Raw genomic sequence first — 16,055 nt, forward strand, 5'->3', positions numbered from 1 at the left:
TCTATCTATCTATCTATCTATCTATCTATCTATCTATCTATCTATCTATCTATCTATCTATCTATCTATCTATCTATCTATCTATCTATCTATCTATCTATCTATCTATCTGTGTGTCTATCTATCTATCTATCTATCTATCTATCTATCTATCTATCTATCTATCTATCTATCTATCTATCTATCTATCTATCTATCTATCTATCTATCTATCTATCTATCTATCTATCTATCTATCTATCTATATATCTATCTAATTAATTTTTTTATTTTTAAACAGGAAAGGATTAAAAGATAACCGGGCCCGGCTCAGCATGAATGCTGTTGTTCAGCAGGTTCCTGCGCTGCAGAACTCATAAGCATACAGAAACACTTAACATCTCATCCATCAAACACATGAGAACAATACAAACAATCACCAAATATCCAACATGAAGAGTATGGAGCGAGTTTTGTTTCTAAAGTAATTCACGAAACAGACATGATGTACACACGCGCAGCCAAATTCACATGCATAAAACCAAATTCACGTGCGCAAAATATTTATATATATTGACAGAAACAATTCACGTGCACAAAATAAAAATACATTCATACACTTTCTTTTCGGCTTGGTCCCTTTATTAATTTGGGTTCACCACAGCGGAATGAACTGCCAACTTATCCAGCATTTGTTTTATGCAACCGACACATACACACTTATTCACACTCATACGCTACGGACAATTTAGCCTACCCAATTCAACTGTACCGCATGTCTTTGGACTGTGGTGGTAACAGGAGCACCCTGAGGAAACCCATACGAACGCAGGGAGAACAAGCAAACTCCACACAGAAACGCCAACTGACCCAGCCGAGGCTGGAACCAGCGACCTTCTTGGTATGAGGCGACAACACTATCTACTGCCCCATTGTGTCGCCAAAATAGAAATACACATAAAATACGTTTTGTGAAGTTGCTAAAGATGCAAGATGTGCAGCACCTGAAACTACGAATACTGGAAGCCTGTGCTGGCATTTCTCCTGCGGTGTTGCCATCAGTGTGTGAAGAGTGGGAGAAGAGGGTTGCATTGACATTCCAACACAATGGGCAGCACATTGAACACATTTTATAAGTGGTCAGAAACTTGTAAATAACTCATGAAAGAATAAAGTTACATTAAAATCAAGCACACCATTGTTTTTCTTGTGAAATTCCCAATAAGTTTGATGTGTCACATGACCCTCTTTCTGTTAAAAAAACTAAAGTTGGATCCAAGATGGCCGACATCAAAATGGTCACCACCCATCTTGAAAAGTTTGCCCCCTCACATTTACTAATGTGCCACAAACAGGACGTTAATATCACCAACCATTCCCATTTTATTAAGGTGTATCCATATCAATGGCCCACCCTGTACAGTTGAAGTCAAAATTATTAGCCCCCCTGAATTATTCGCCCCCCGTTTATTTTTTCCCCAATTTCTGTTTAACAGTGAGAATATTTTCTCAACACATTTCTAAACATAATAGTTTGAATAACTCATCTCTAATAACTTATTTATTTTCTCTTTGCCATGATGACAGTAAACAATATTTGACTATTTTTCAAGACACTTCTATACAGCTTAAAGCGACATTTAAAGGCTTAACTAGGTTAATTAGGTTAACTAGGCAGGTTAGGGTAATTAGGCAAGTTATTGCATAATGATAATTTGTTCTGTAGATTATTGAAAAAAAAATGTAGCTTAAAGGGGCTCATAATTTAAGCCTTAAAATGGTGATTAAAAAATTAAAAACTGCTTTTTTTCTAGCTGAAATAAAACAAATAAGACTTTCTCCAGAAGAAACAATATTATCAGACATACTGTGAAAATTTCCCTGCTCTGTTAAACATCATTTATGAAATATTTAAAAAATGTATTAAATTAAAGGAGGGGCAAATAATACTGACTTCAACTGTATATAAAGCCCAATCAGTTGTATTTAAATGGTTGTTCAGAGATAAATCGATTAAAGTGAAGCTCGATACAGATGTGCGGCTCAGCTTTGCAAAGTAAACAGCGGTCTGCATGAGTCACTCCTGCTGCAGTGCATGCTGGGAACACTGGAGTCTGAAGAGAAGGAACTGACAGCTGCCTGAGGGACGCTCAGTCCACACGCAAGAGACATCGGCATGGTGGATGTAAAAAAAACTCAAGCAGTCCTGCCTTCCTCTGATTCTCATCCTCTCCATCTGTGGCATATTCTCATCTCAATCAGCCATGTGGACAGCATAATAGGAGCACACATTAAAGGGGACCTAATATGCAACAATCACTTTTATAAGGGGTTTAAACACAGTTGTGTGTCGGCAGCAATGATTGTAAAAAATATAAACGACGCAACAGCACACTTGAATGCAAAACACCCCATGATGGGCACAAACTGTCGCAAAACACTGCTGAAATCGGAGCATGTGCTGATGGAGCCAGAGGCGGAGCCACGGAATCAAGCATCCAACCAAACACTTGTATGTCAAATCAACCACGCCCACCAAACTTCTCATTTGATCCCCCGTATCCGGGCTATACAAAGGGTTAATAAATATAAGTGCTTACATTTAAAAAACATGTAATATACAATTTATTTTTAAAAATTGTATGATGTAAGCTGCTTTTAATTTAATAAAAACTATTTGTGTTGGACTGCAAAATAAACAATCTTTCATACACTCTTGCCTAAGTTACACTATAAGCTATACGCTTATTTCCGGCATTTTAAAACACGAAAGCAAGGCTGCGGTGGGAAGAAACCTGGAAGAATAGGACGATGAGCGTGTTCATAAGCAGCGCTGATTTACCATAATATTCACCAGTGCTCAACAGAAATGACTGTGATTGGCCGTGAAGGTCATCAGTTCACCACTCTTCACAGATTGCAAACACAAATAGACGGACATGCAACGTTTTAAAGCCATGAAGATCAGTCGATTCGATCAGTCGTCTGTGTGTGTGCTCGGTAAACATCGGTGAAGTGTGGTGAACTGATGACCTTCACGGCCAATCAAAGTCCTTTCTGTTGAGCATGTGAACACTATGGCTAATCAGCGCTGTTTAAAAACACCATCAACGGTGCCTTAAATGTTAGTGGGAAATGGTCAGTTTTTTTACATTTCAGTATCGTGACAGGCCTAATATCTAAAACGTGTGTTTGGAAAAGAAAACGTTAGCTAACTACTGCCGTTTCTCTTAACTGAGCTGAAAAAGAGCTCCAATATCACAAAGACAACTCTGCGCATTTATCTAAATCAAACTTTTTCAGACACAAGTGTAGTAACACAGGATTGTAAACTTCTCAAATCGGTAGGTAAACACATTATGTGTGTACACATTAAATAAGAACATTGTGGTCATTCGCACAACATTGGGTTTGGCCAGCCCAGTGACCAGACATGAACATTATTGAGCATGCCTGGGGTAAGATGGAGGAGGAGGCATTGAAGATGAATCCAAAGAATCTTGATGAACTCTGGAAGTCCTGCAACAACCCTTTCTTTGCCGTTTCAGATGACTTTATTACTAAGTTATTTGCGGAGATGTATGGATGCAGTCCTACAAGCTCATCGGAGTCAGACATAATTATGACCCTTTTTCCACTGCTCCATGACTTTATATTCTATACTGGACATTATTTTGTCTAAGCAAAGTCAGATCTTACTGTCCTAATTAAATAATTAATAATCAAGGCATGATCAAATTTTATTTTGGTAAAATTAGTGTTATCTAGAGGCCTTTGCCTTTAATATAAGCCACTTCTGATGCCAATTGATCAACTAGAAGTCAAGTTATTATGTGTTGTTCCTAAAACTAAAATAGGTGACAAGATTTTTGTGAGGTAGTGTGTAAAGATGTCGTGACAGTCTTATGCACAGCTTGTCAAGTAAAATGTTATACAGAGAACTAAAGTTAATTATAAACAAAATTCTTTCTTACTTTAATAAGTTAATCTCATTTTTACAAAGTGTATCCAAAGCTCAGCTTAATATTTAATGCAAGTTTGATTCATGTATAAAGTTGAGATGACTAGAAAGTTTAATTTGATCGAACTAAAAAAAAAACTGAAGTCAGTAGGTTTTGAGCCCCAGAGAAGGCAAAAGAAAAGTGATCAAGCAAAAATAAGCTATTTGTTTGTTCATCGGCTACAGTGCTGGTCTACAGAAGCAGACGGGAGTCTCAGAGTCTGTAATGGTTAAAGCTTGTAAACATAAGATCCTGCGAGAGACGAGAGGTTTTGCCCTTGAGCGAGACACTCAACCCCGGGTTACTCCACAGGGACTGAAGGTTCATGAAAGTCATGGAAAAACTCCACCTACGCCCTAATGGAGGAGCGATACATACGGATTTAAAGGGATAGTTCACACAAAAATGAGCATTTCTTGTTAAATTACTCACCCACAGGTCATCCGAGACGTAGGTGACTTTTTTTCTTCAGCAGAACATTAAGATTTTGAGCTGAATTTGATCCTGTGGTTCTTTGTGATTCATATAATGGCAGTGAATAGTGACAGGTTTTTTTTAAGATTCACCCTTGTGTGCTGTTGGGGATGTTTTCATCCACTCTGAGCGGATTTTAAATCTTAATGTGGCCACAACTTTCTCTGTGTTTCAGCAAATGGAATGATTTTGTGTCAAATCTCTTTCGAAGCATGTTTGGGGAAAATGCTTAAAAAAACTCAACAATACACTCTGGGCAAATTGACTACACTTTCGTTATGTTGGGGGCTGTTTTTGCCCCATTGACTTCCATTATAATGATATTTTTTGATTGCAAAGCCATGACACTGTGTGATCAGGCATTCTTGATTGTTGCTGGTTTTCTCTGTTGGTAAAAGGTCAGATTTGAGGTCAAATTCAATACTTTTTAAGACTTTTTAAGATCCTTTTTTAAGACCATTATAAATAAATTTTAGATTTATACAGGGCTAAACATTAAGGATTTTTTTTCTAATGGGCCAGCTAGTTCTGTAAACAGTTTTTGCATTAATGAAAGATCATGTAAAGCAGGCATGTCCACACTTAGTCCTGGAGGGTTGGGGTCCTGCAAAGTTTAGTTCCAACCCCAAACAGACACACCTGGGCTAGCTAATCAAGCTCTTACCAGGCTTTCTAGAAACATCCTTGCAGGTGTGTTGAGGCAAGTTGGAGCTAAAATCTGCAGGACACAGACCCTCCAGGACTGAGTTTGGACACCCCTGATGTAAAGGGATGTGTTGTTTTAGTTTTTTTTCCCTGGTTAGGGAATTTAACTAGCAGAATATTCAGTAAATGTCAATTCCTCATAGTGTGTGAGGAGGACATTTAAGATGTTTCATTCACAGAAATATCGGAGAGTTTCATACTTAAAGAGGAAAAGATTACTAAACGGCATTTAAGAAAACATAATGGGAAAATGTAAAGCTAAAACAAGCTTCTAATATCACATGTTAAGCATGAATGCATCATTTTAAACAGTGTGCATCTGATTTCAGCACCATGGACAGCGACCAACACAACAGCTCACATCGCTATAAACAGAAATTACTCATACCCCTCGCAAATTCTGACTTCAAGCTGCTTTTTTTTTTAACTAGCAAGTTTTGTTTTTGACCAGAAACGACGCAGACTTGTCTGAAAAGATAATAAGACGGTGTACAAGAGGCATTAAATTTCAGATCAGATTTTGCCAGTGGTGTGCATATTATCAGACTCGACTGTACACTGTAAACCCTAATGCTGTCTTTACTTAAACAATTAAGTAAAGTTGACTGAACATAACTTAAAATTTCGCATTTTGGTCAAATCACATAAAAATATGAGTTAATTTAACTTATAAACCATGAACATGCATAAACTTAGGATTTTGAGCGTAGTGAGCTCAAAATCATAATTAATCCTTTGGAAAAACTAGGTTGTTTTCACAAATGTAGTCTTTACTGTAAAATTCTAATATGTGCAAACTTTTAAGTGCAAGGTCTTTTTTTAATCAAAAAACAAATGGCTTCAGGTATAATTATTCATTTTAACAATCTGAATAAATGGCTACTTATTTTTTGTTTTGAATTTATTTAAACCTTTTTTCATAGTATATTATTGCACACACGCATGCACACACATGCATATATATACACACACACACACACACACACACTGAAAACCCTAATAAGTTGACTGAACTAAATTAATTGAGTAAACTCATTTAATTGAGTAATGGAGTCTCCCAAAGCTTGCATATTTAAGTTTATTTAACTTGCCGGTTTTGTAGACTTTACTTAAACTGTTCAGCTCACCAAACTTAGTACTAAGTTAAATACTCACAGTAAGAAGGTTGCTGGTTCGAGCCCTGGCTAAGTCAGTTGGCATTTCTGTGTGGAGTTTGCATGTTCATTTTTATTTCTCAAAAATAAATTTTGCTTTGTGATTATTGGAGATTTGCATTTGTTTAGTCTTTTATTTTGCAAATATATATGGCCCTAGATCGACTCCATAGTTTGTTCTGTAGCATTTTTTTAAATGGTGGCTAATACACTGGAAAAAAATATTCAAAGATCATTCCATGGATTTACAAAATTTTGTTAAGGTAAGTGGTTGTAAAAATTTATTTTGGCTGAATTTGAACAAACTAATTAAGTTGAACATTAATACATTTAATTTGTTTGTGCAAATTCAACCCATATAAATTGTTTGCAACATCTTTGCAGATTTAACATTTTTCAGTGTACCTCAGCAGTTTTAAAAATATGTTTTATTTCAAACCAAACTAAAATAAACAAGACTTTCTCCAGTAATAGGAAATACTGTGATAAATGTCCTTGGACTGTTAAACATAATTTAAAAAGATCAACATTTCATCGGAAGGTGAATAATTTTGTCCGAAATTACACTAAAAATAATGCTGAGTTGTTTAAACTCAACTTTGGGTCATTTATGGGGTGACACGGTGGCTCAGTGGTTAGCAATGTTGCCTCACAGCAAGTACGCCACTGGTTTGAGTCCCAGCAAAGCCAGTTGGCTTTTCTGTGTGGAGTTTGCATGTTCTCCCTGTGTTGGTGAGAGTTTCCCCTGAGTGCTCCGGTTTCCACCACAGTCCAAAAACATGCGCTATTGGGCAAACTAAATTGGCCGTAGTGTATGAGTGTGTATGTGAATGAGAGTGCATGGGTGTTTCCCAGTAATGGGTTGCAGCTGGAAGCGCATCCGCTGCGTAAAACACATATGGATAAGTTGGCGGTTCATTCCACTTTGGCGACCCCGGATTAATAAAGGGAGTAAGCCGAAAAGAAAATGAATGAATGAATGGGTCATATACGGGGTGAAGTGGTGGTTCAGTGGTTGGCACTGTCAGCTCACAGCAAGAAGGTTGCCTGTTCAAGTCCCAGCTGGGTCAGTTGGCATTTCTGTGTGGAGTTTGTATGTTCTCCCTGTGTTGGTGTGGGTTTCCTCCGGGTGCTCCGGTTTCCCCCACAGTCCAAAAACATGTGGTACAGGTGAATTGATTAAACTAAATTGGCCTAAGTGTATGAGAATGAATGAGTGTGCATGGGTGTTTCCCAGAACTGTGTTGCAGCTGGAAGGGCATCCGCTGTGTAAAACATATGCTGGAATAATTAGCGGTTCATTTTGCTGTGGCGACCCCTGATTAATAAAGGGACTACGCTGAAATAAAATGAATGAATGAATGAATGGGTCATATACGGATAAACAGAGGGTGACAAAGTTAACTCAAACGTCCTGTTTGTAAATATCTGACCCAACCGTTGGTTAAAACAACCCAGCATTTATTAGACTGTTACAGGCCTCTGTGCTGACAGACCCTGAGTGTGCTCGTCTGAATGCAGAACTGCGTCTGATAGGCTACAAAAAGATGATCTGTATAAACATGCACTGGTGACGCGGGGGGCACGTCATGTCCTCCAGTCTATCAAAGTCTTGTGTAGATTTACAGTCTCCTGAGGAGCGTTTACCGCGGAATATACGCGCACAGTGTACCAATGAGGCCTCCCGTGGATTGTAGCAAGAAGAATCCGATGTAAAACATAACATATTGTGAATAGAAGCGAAATGAAAGGCCCAGTGCTTATATATGTGCTTGTGTGTGGTGAATATATCAGTGGTTCTGTCATGGTCGGTGCTCTTCTTCATCATCATCTTCATCGAGGACCGTCAAGTGTTGTTGTTGGTCGCCGTTATGTAACGAGCAGCCGCCGGGATCCTTCATTCAGGCGCACTCCTTATATTTCCCGACAGATTTTGAAGCAAACGAGCCGATGTCTCTTCATTTTCGTCGAATATTTAGCGAAATATTTGTGATAGATATATGACACCTCCGGTGATATTTTCTTGTTTTGTTTACCGAGCCATAACCGCGTATAAAAGCAAAGCAAACCTCCGGTGCTCTTGAGGAAAAACACTAATATTGACGAAATATCGTGTCTGATGTTCATAATGTGGAAAAATACAGCAATGCGATGATGATTATCAACACGGCCTTGCTCATATTTTAAGGCTAAAATAACTCATTCGCGCTTCGTTATAACAATTTGTACACCGACATTAATGAGTGACGGTTTCATTTCAGTCGTTCGTTTGTTTACTAGCTAAGATTTAATATTTAATCACCATAGCAAACGAGTAGTTAAGGTCAGTAAAGCAATAGCGACGTGACTGAATGTCTGCCTTTATTTATTTATTTCATTTAATCGTCTTCGTTTGTCTACGTCGGTGTTTTAACAGCACATAGCGCAGTGATACAAACGAAATACACCGAAAACAGCCTCAGAAAACGAATATTTCGGTTATAAAAAGGGAAAGTGACGCTTCAACACGCACACACACTTTCAACCCTGGCTATACACCAAACCACACCATTGCGCATCAGCTGTACATTGGAAATACGATGGTTTCCTACCGAAAAGTGCCGTCTGAGCCCGTGCGGATCTCCGTTCGCAGTGATAAAGGTGACCCCGCGCCGTGTCCCTCCGCATCCACCGGATCACGATGTGCGCAGCGCTGTGCTCGGTGTCCGCCGGTGGGGGAGGGGTTAACCGGAGCCGTCATTCACACGACAGGGAACCACCGGCGAGCAAATACCCGCCTCACGGTGTTTTCTGCGGCCCCAGCCCGATTTGAGGATTATGTATCTGTCGTTTCTGTGTTGTTTAATCATTGTTTGTGTCCTCATCATCCATGCAGGATGGAGTTACAATCTATTCATAATGTCGTGATATTTATTAAATTGATGTATATACAGCTAGTCAAAATGATTCATTCTCCTCCTGTGATTCTTATTTTTTCAATCAATATATTTCCCAAGTGATGTTTAACAGAGCAAGGAATTTTTCACAGTATTTCCTATAATATTTTTTCTTCTGCAGAAAGTCTCATTTGTTTTATTTCGTCTAGAATAAAAACAGTTTTTAGTTTTTTGAAACCATATTAAGGTCAATATAATTAGCCCGCTTAGGCTATATTTTTTCCCATTGTCAACAGAACACACTATCATTATACACTGATTTGATTAATTATATTAACTTGCCTAATTAACTTAAGCCTTTAAATGTCACTCTAAGCTGAATATCCTGATAAATATCTAGTCAAATATTATATACTGTAATTGTGGCAAAGATAAAAGAAATTAGTTATTTTAAAAAATGTTATTAAAACAACTATGTTTGGAAATGTAGAAATATTCATTCTGTTAAACAAAAATTGGGGGAAAAATATACAGGCAGGCTAATAATTCTGACTTCAACTGCATACAGTATATGGTAGTCTATATATAATAATAATTATTCTTTTTTTAAATCCAGAAGAGTTTTTTTTATTTTATCAAAGCCTTCTTGAGTCTTTCAGGTAATAATACTGACAGGAGGAATTCAGATGCACGAGGTCTTTATTCATTCAATTTCTTTTAGGCTTAGTCCCTTTATTAATCTGGGGTCGCCACAGCGGAATGAACCGCCAACTTATTCAGCATGTTTTACGCAGCGGATGCCCTTCCAGCCACAACCCATCTCTGGGAAATCCATGAGATCCTATACTGTAAAAAGTATTTAACAAAGTCATGACTACAAATATTTTTGTTACTTTAACTTATTTTAATAAGTTAATCAGGTGTCAACTGATTTCTATTAATAACACAAGGTTTAACTTAATATTTGAAGTCAGTTAAAAAAAATTTAAAAAGATTTCAATTGCCGGCGATGCAGTGGTGCAGTAGGTAGTGCTGTCGCCTCACTGTAAGAAGGTCGCTGGTTCGAGCCTCGGCTCAGTCGGCGTTTCTGTGTGGAGTTTGCATGTTCTCCCTGCGTTCGCATGGATTTCCTCCGGGTGCTCCGGTTTCCCCCACTGTCCAAAGACATACGGTACAGGTGAATCGAGTAGGCTAAATTGTCCGTGGTGTATGAGTGTGTGTGTTTATGGATGTTTCCCATAGATGGGTTGTGGCTGGAAGGGCATCCGCTGCGTAAAAGCGTGCTGAATAAGTTGGCGGTTCATTCCGCTGTGGCGACCCCGGATTAATAAAGGCTCTAAGCCGATAAGAAAATGAATAAATGAATGAATTTCATTTGCTTTAACCCTTATATGCTGTTAGGGATGTTTTTATCCACTCTGGGGTGATTTTGTCTGATTTTGGCCACAACTCTCTGCATTTCAGCTAGCGGAACGATTTTTATTGACATCTTATTTTAAATAATGCTTTGAATTTTTTTTTTTTTTTTTTAATTTCAACATTGTACTAAAACTTACTAGCCTTTTGTTATGTTCAGCGTGAAAACATCCACTACATTAAACTGCAATAAAAATGCATCAGATAAATATTTTTTTTAATATTTATTTGCATAAATCTGTTAATCAACTTCAGTCCTGATCAAAACTACTAAACTGCTTAGAAAATGACAGGATGTTAACTCTTTAATTGCCAAATTCATTAATGATGTCACCGATTTGGTAAAAAACAACTGACTTCAGCATTGTTTTTTAAATAAAAAAATGTTAAGACCATGTTTCTTAAATATCGGCAATCATATTATGGTTCTTTTTATGCTTTAGAAGAATCCAAAACTTACATACAGCACCTTTAAACGTTAAAGCATCAACTATTGTAAATTTATTGTAAAGTGTCACTGCTGTATAAAGTTACACATGCCTGCCTCCCATATCAGCCAAACCTTTTACATTTATATAATCTTGAATATGACGCAAACACAGCTAACTCTCATCCCACTAAACGATAAAGCATTAAATAAATCTGATTATCGCTTAATAACACTCACACAATTGCAAATGTGGGAGTACTGCACATTTTTTTAGAAGCTGCATTAGTTGCCTACACACTGACCAGAGGATATTTAAAGACATTTGAAGGAGCTCATAACCGTACTGATGGCCAGCATTCAGAATAAGCAGCTCATGAAGACACACTATTACATTTCTGAAAAACTCATTTATGGTAGCCACCGTTGTATTATTTCATCAGTTTGAGCAAGAGTTCAAGGCGGTGTTTTTGTGTCAGTTGTGAATTTTCATTGCTCCACTTTGCCTTTAGTTAACAAGTAATATTGAGATGCTTTAGCCAAACAGTTATATTTCCAATCACATGGCAGCAACTCAATGCATTTAGGCATGTAGACATGGTCAAGAGGATCTGCTGCAGTTCAAACCAAGCATCAGAATGGGGAAGAAAGGGGATTTAAGTGACTGTGGCATGGTTGTTGGTGCCAGACGGGCTGCTCTGAGTATTTCAGAAACTGCTGATCTACCAGGATTGTCACGCACAGCCATCTCTAGTGTTAACAGAGAATGGTCTGGAAAAGAGAAAACATCCAGTGAGCGGCAGTTCTGTGGTTGCAAATGCTTTGCTGAAGCCAGAGGTCTGAGGAGAATGGCCAGACTGGCTCCAGCTGATAGAAAGGCAACAGTAACTCAAATAAGCACTCGTTACAACAGAAGAGCATCTCTGAACGCACAACACGTCCAACCTTGAGGCGGATGGGCTACAGCAGCGGAAGACCACACCGAGTGCCACTCCTGTTAGTTAAGAACAGGAAACTGAGGCTACAAGTCACACAGCCTCACCAAAACTGGACAATAGAAGATTGGAGAAACGTTGCCTGCTCTGATGAGTCTCAATTTCTGCAGCAACATTGGGATGGTGGGGTCAGAATTTGGCATCAACAACATGAAAAAATGGATCCATCCTGCTTTGTATCAACGGTTCAGGCTGCTGGTGGTGGTTTCTTGGCACACTTTGGGCCCATTAGTACCAATTGAGCATTAACGCCAAAGCCTACTTGAGTATTTGTGCTGACCATGTCCATCCCTTTATGACCACAGTGTCTCCATCTTCATATGGCTACTTCCAGCAGGATAACACACCATGTCATAAAGCGTGAATCATCTCAGACTGGTTTCTTGAACACGACAATGAGTTCACTGTACTCAAATGGCCTCCACAGTCACCATATCTCAATCCAATAGCGCACCTTTGGGATGTGGTGAAATGGGAGATTCTCATCATGGATGTGCAGCCGACAATTCTGCAGCAACTGCGTGATGCTATCATGTCAATATGGAGCAAAATCTCTAAGGAGTATTTCCAGTATCTTGTTGAATCTATGCCACGAAGGATTAAGTCAGTTCTGAAGTCAAAAGTGGGTCCAACCTGGTACAAGTAAGGTGTACCTAATAAAGTGGCCAGTGAATATATTTCTCTTATTCATTTATTCATTTTCTTTTTGGCTTAGTCCCTTTCTTAACCCGGGGTCGCCACAGCGGAATGAACCACCAGCTTATCCAGCATGTTTTTACGCAGCGGATGCCCATCCAGCCGCAACCCATCTCTGGGAAACATCCAAACACACTCATTCACAATGCACAATATAGCCTACCCGATTCACCTGTACCGCATGTCTTTGGACTGTGGGGGAAACCTGAGCACCTGGAGGTAACCCATGAGAATGCAGGGAGAACATGCAAACACCACACAGAAACACCAACTGACCCAGTCGAGGCTTGAACCAGCGACCTTCTTTATGTGAGGCAACAGCACTTCCTGCGCCACTGCATCGCCCTGTATTTCACTACATGTTAAATTATTTTAAACCACTAAAATGTCAATAAAAGTCACTCTGTTAAACTGTAGCGATGACTGTTCAACAGCGGAAGACGACAGAGCAGAGATCAACATCCCATAATGCAATTTACAACCGAAAATACATGGAAAACACTTGTGAATCACAAAATATGGGAACTTAGATAAAAGATTTGTTTTTACAGAGTAGCTTTATCATCCGGCTAGTTAAGCACATGCTTTATTTCTACAAACAAAACAATAAAGCAAGTTTATTTCTCCCCTTTTTTCGTACCTGCTTCCGATTCTACTCAACTGATTAAAACGGCATCTATAGATGTAGCACTTTTTCTTTTATTATTAGGTTGTTGACACAACTGTTGTACAATCTTGAGTCTTTTCCCGGCGTCAGATACAGCAGAGAGATACAGGATAAACAGTGTGCTTGGATTTAATGAAAGATTCGGAGATCCACCAAACGGTTTTGATTTGCTCAAGAAAAGAAAAACAAATGATTTACACCCCCAAAAATGTCTACAACACACAAAACTCAGCACAAAGATACATCTGCCATTATTTCAGAAGCAAGAGTTTTGATTGTTGCTTATTCACATTCAGATTCATCAGATTCATTCTCTGCTTCAGCTGCTGCTGTTGTGCCACAGGACGGCTCACCACAAAACCAAAACCGTTTGTTTTCCGAACTATACAAGTATTGGCTACTGTTAAAATGATTCTGATTGTTTACCAACCAAGATGATAATATCTATTTTTGTGTACAACTGAAGAAGGAAACAGGTTTGGATCAACTGGAGAAAGAATAAATGATTTAAACTCAATACTGAAATTATAAAAAATAGTGATTTCAACATCTGAGGACCAGCTTTGGATTGGGTTTGTTCTTGTCATTATGATCACCAACAAAACAGGACACTTTTCCTGTTTTTAACCCATGGTGAACAGTTTCAATTTGGTACATTAAGCAGTCACCAATAAAAACCGTTCACTTGAGTTTTTTTTTAACTAAGAAAACATTGAAATACTGATAAGACCAGTTTAACTGAGACCTAAACAATCTCATTTGAAACGCTAATTCCAACGCAAAATTAACAAAGTCACAATTTTTTGCAATCCTGCAAAATACTTAAATTAAATACAAAATAATGATAAAAAAATTTAAGTAATCTCATAAAACATCCAATTCCAAACTATATAATCAAATTAGATTTATATGCAAATAATTGTTTTAGGGTGCGTTCACACCTACACTTTTGTTTTGGAACCGGTCTCGTTTGCCCAGTTAGCGCGGTTCGTTTGGCAAATGTGAAACCAGCAATCGCTCTCGGATCCGCGACAAATCAATCGCTCCTGGATCGCTTGAATGAGGTGGTCTCGGCTAGATTGAAACGAACTCTGGAGTGGATCGATTGCAGTGAGAAAGCGATCCGAGCGCGGTTATATCACTGTGTTTTATGGATATGTAATAGGCATACGGCTATATAAAGAGAGAATTATGAGTAGGGCGGGAAGTTTCGCGAGTCTCCGGATGTCCACAAACGAGTGATAATCTCCCGGTTATCTCGTGTCTCCCTCCCGGTTTTCAAATAGGCTACGTCGCGCACCCTTCTCAATCCTCCCCACTGTATCGCTCCTCACTCTTCAGACACGTCGCGCGCACCTTGTCAAACACCACCAAACCACCACCTCTCCTGACAGCTGAGCGGGACTCTGCAAAATAAACCCTGACACTCTGACCAATGTGAGGAGAGTTTACTCACACGTGACTTGTTTTAGCTCTTTTGGTCCGATTAGAAACTTTGCAGTGTGAAAGCGAACCGCTGCAAGAGCAACAATGTAACATTTGTAATCTCGGTTTCGGAACAACTGAATAGATTCTCAGGTGTGAAAGCACCCTTACATGACTAATAGATGTTGTAAACGCACTGTGCATGACGCACATGATGTACTTGAGTGTCTCTCAAAAAATGACATCCTAACATTACATGGAGCTGGGGGGAATTGTTTTGCAGCCTGTGCAGCAAGCAAACGCGGATGAAGTGTGAGAGATTTACATGTGAAGTCAATGCAAAGATGCGATTAGACATCATGCGGCGCAAATCGAACTAATAACACTGGGCGTTTTGTGAATTTGACGCATGTTGGACTGCAAAAGAAAGTAGGAGCAAACATCTAACAAATAGAGCAAATGGAACAGACAGAAAAACAAGCAGCTTACAATGATGAAGACTGGTTCAAGGATGATGACCGCTGGACGTGACTGAATTAAAGGACATTATTTGTGCTTTACATGTACGGCTAAATGCATCGATAAATGATTTCGATTAACTCTTTCCCTGCCGTTAATGAGAGAAAATGCTTCCCTGCCATTGACAAGTTTTACAGCAATCCGTGTTGTAGGTGCATTATGGTAGGGGAAGCTCTCACGCATCTTCTATGTCAGGGGAGTGATATCTGATAGAGAGGGTAATGATTGTTGATAAAAATAAGAGTTATACAACCTTCCTTTGGCTTAATTCCTACCATTTCAGATCAAAATCGTAAAAAACTAGGGGTCTGATTATTACCATTTGTTGAGTCTCCCCATACACTTTGATAGAGCACGTGGACCCGGAAGCCGCTTTCCGTAACGTCACACTTAACGAGCAGCTATCGTTACTCAGCTGTCATGGCATTGCTGGCAAACTGACGCCTCTCCACTCATTTACTATCAATATTAAATGTGATTATTTTGTTGTTTTTTTAATTAGTATAATTTAGACAATCGAGTTACATTAAAAAGTCTTTCAAAATTATAATATTTAATTAAACAATAAGTAATTATAACAAAGCATTTTCAGTTTTGGTTTGGTCAAGTGCATGCAGAAATTTAGGTTTCGGACAGAAATTTTCATTTCAGTGCATCCCGAAATAACGGTCGTCTGTAAGAGTCCAGTGTTTGAAGAGAAAGTACAATCAGGTTGTAAACA

The 16,055-nt window shown here is 38.7% G+C and overlaps 1 protein-coding gene across 2 annotated transcripts in view; it reads right to left on the reverse strand.

The window, feature by feature from the left end:
- Nucleotides 1–8,990, reverse strand: part of pacsin1a (protein kinase C and casein kinase substrate in neurons 1a) — a 59,954-nt gene extending 50,964 nt beyond the window's left edge. For both annotated transcript variants that reach the window (XR_015522828.1, XM_087305729.1), the window contains exon 1: nucleotides 8,905–8,990. The gene's annotated coding sequence lies outside the window, so the exon portion shown is untranslated. The remainder of the gene's footprint in view (nucleotides 1–8,904) is intronic.
- Between the last annotated feature and the right edge of the window lie 7,065 nt (nucleotides 8,991–16,055).

Source organism: Danio rerio, chromosome 23 (assembly GCF_052040795.2).
Source record: "Danio rerio strain M-AB ecotype USA chromosome 23, GRCz13ab, whole genome shotgun sequence".
Lineage (NCBI taxonomy): Eukaryota > Metazoa > Chordata > Actinopteri > Cypriniformes > Danionidae > Danio > Danio rerio.